Here is a 2050-nt window from a genome sequence, read left to right on the forward strand (position 1 = left end):
TTCTTTATTATGTGATATATGTGAAAAACATGTTTCCTATACTTTAAAAATATTCATTTTAATTAGCTTTTATTACCATTCGATGTCGTGCTTTGTGTGTTAAGTATTTTCAGATCTCCTAAGGCAGGAATGATTTAAAGGATGGAAAGGAAGCATACAAAAATAGAAGGAAAGCACAAAATAGAGTTTTTGAAGAGACTGGCAGCGACGCGAACGCATGAATGATGCGGCCGCATGCCTAGCGCAAAAAGGCAGTGACGCGAACGCGTGACTGACGCGAACGCGTGCCTTGAGCAGAATACAAATGACGCGTACGTGTGACCGAAGCGAACGCGTGATAAGAAAAACTCCAGATGACGCGACCGCGTGACCCACGCGGACGCGTGACCCACGCGGACGCGTGACCCACGCGGACGCGTGACAGACGCCACGCACCAGAAACTACAGAAAATGCTCCCAGCAATTTCTGAAACCCTTTTGGCCCAGATCCAAGTCCAGAAAGCACAGATTAGAGGTTATAAAGTGGGGGAATGCATCCATTCACAAGGAGGTCTTCAATAATTCACTTTTCATAATTTAGATGTAGTTTTTAGAGGGAGAGGTTCTCTCCTCTCTCTTAAGTTTTAGGATTAGAATTCCTCTTAAAGGATTTAAGATTTCAACTCTTCATCAGGTTCAATATTTCTTTTTACTTTATATTTCTCTTTTACTTTCAGATACTTTAATGCTCTCATTTAATTACTTATGTTGCCAAATTGGCTTACGAACTCTTTATATTTTTGGATTAATTTCCTTTTATTAAATGCAGTTGAGATATTTCAGATTTATGATTCTTATTTAGTTTTTTTTATATTCTTGGCTCTAATTGATTAACTGAAGGCTCTTGAGTTATTAAACTTATCGTGATTGTTGATTAATTCCTCTAATTGACTGGAATTCCACTAACTCTAGTCTTTCCTTAGGAGTTGGCTAGGACTTGGGAATCTAACTAATTAGTCCACTTGACTTTCCTTTGCTTTAGGTTAACTAAGTGGGGTTAAACTCAATTCTCATAAGAATAACTAGGATAGGACTTCCGAATTTTCATACCTTGCCAAGAGTTTATTTTATAGTCATTTATTTATTTTACTTATCATTTAAATTACTTGTTCCTTACTTTCAAAACCCCCAATTTACAAAACTCATAACCAATAATAAAAACACCTCCCTGCAGTTCCTTGAGAAGACGACCCGAGGTTTAAATACTTTGGTTATCAATTTTTAAGGGGTTTGTTACTTGTGACAACCAAAACTTTTGTAAGAAAGATTTTTGTTGGTTTAGAAGCTATACCTGCAACGAGGATTTATCTGCGAATTTCTAGACCACGCAAAAGTTCTCTCTTCAGACTTCCATTGGAAGATCCTCATCAGTTTTTAGCTGAATTCTTGCAAATTTGTGACACTGTTAAGACCAATGGGGTTAATTCTGAGGTCTACAGACTTATGCTTTTTCCCTTTGCTGTAAGAGACAGAGCTAGGACATGGTTGGACTCACAACCTAAAGATAGCCTGAACTCTTGGAAAAAGTTGGTCAATGCTTTCTTGGCCAAATTCTTTCCACCTCAAAAGTTGAGCAAGCTTAGAGTGGAAGTCCAAACCTTTAGACAGAAGGAAGGTGAATCCCTCTATGAAGCTTGGGAAAGATACAAGCAATTGATCAGAAGGTGTCCTTTTGACATGTTTTCAGAATGGAGCATCATATGTATATTCTATGATGATCTGTCTGAATTGTCAAAGATGTCATTGGACCACTCTGCTAGAGGATCTCTTCATCTGAAGAAGACGCCTGCAGAAGCCCAGGAACTCATTAAAATGGTTGCAAATAACAAGTTCATGTACACTTCTGAAAGGAATCCTGTGAATAATGGGACAACTCAAAAGAAATGAGTTCTTGAGATTGATACTCTGAATGCAATATTGGCTCAGAACAAAATATTGACTCTGCAAGTCAATATGATTTCTCAGAGTCTGTCTGGAATGCAAGCTGCAACAGGCAGTACTAAGGAAGCTT

General features: G+C 38.1%; 1 non-coding gene across 1 annotated transcript; it reads right to left on the reverse strand.

The window, feature by feature from the left end:
* Window positions 1-1614: 1614 nt before the first annotated feature.
* On the reverse strand, window positions 1615-1718 carry LOC112781095 (small nucleolar RNA R71). Its single transcript, XR_003191891.1, has one exon. It is a non-coding gene; the product is annotated as a small nucleolar RNA R71 (small nucleolar RNA).
* Between the last annotated feature and the right edge of the window lie 332 nt (window positions 1719-2050).

The sequence above is a fragment of the Arachis hypogaea genome, chromosome 19 (assembly GCF_003086295.3).
Source record: "Arachis hypogaea cultivar Tifrunner chromosome 19, arahy.Tifrunner.gnm2.J5K5, whole genome shotgun sequence".
NCBI lineage: Eukaryota > Viridiplantae > Streptophyta > Magnoliopsida > Fabales > Fabaceae > Arachis > Arachis hypogaea.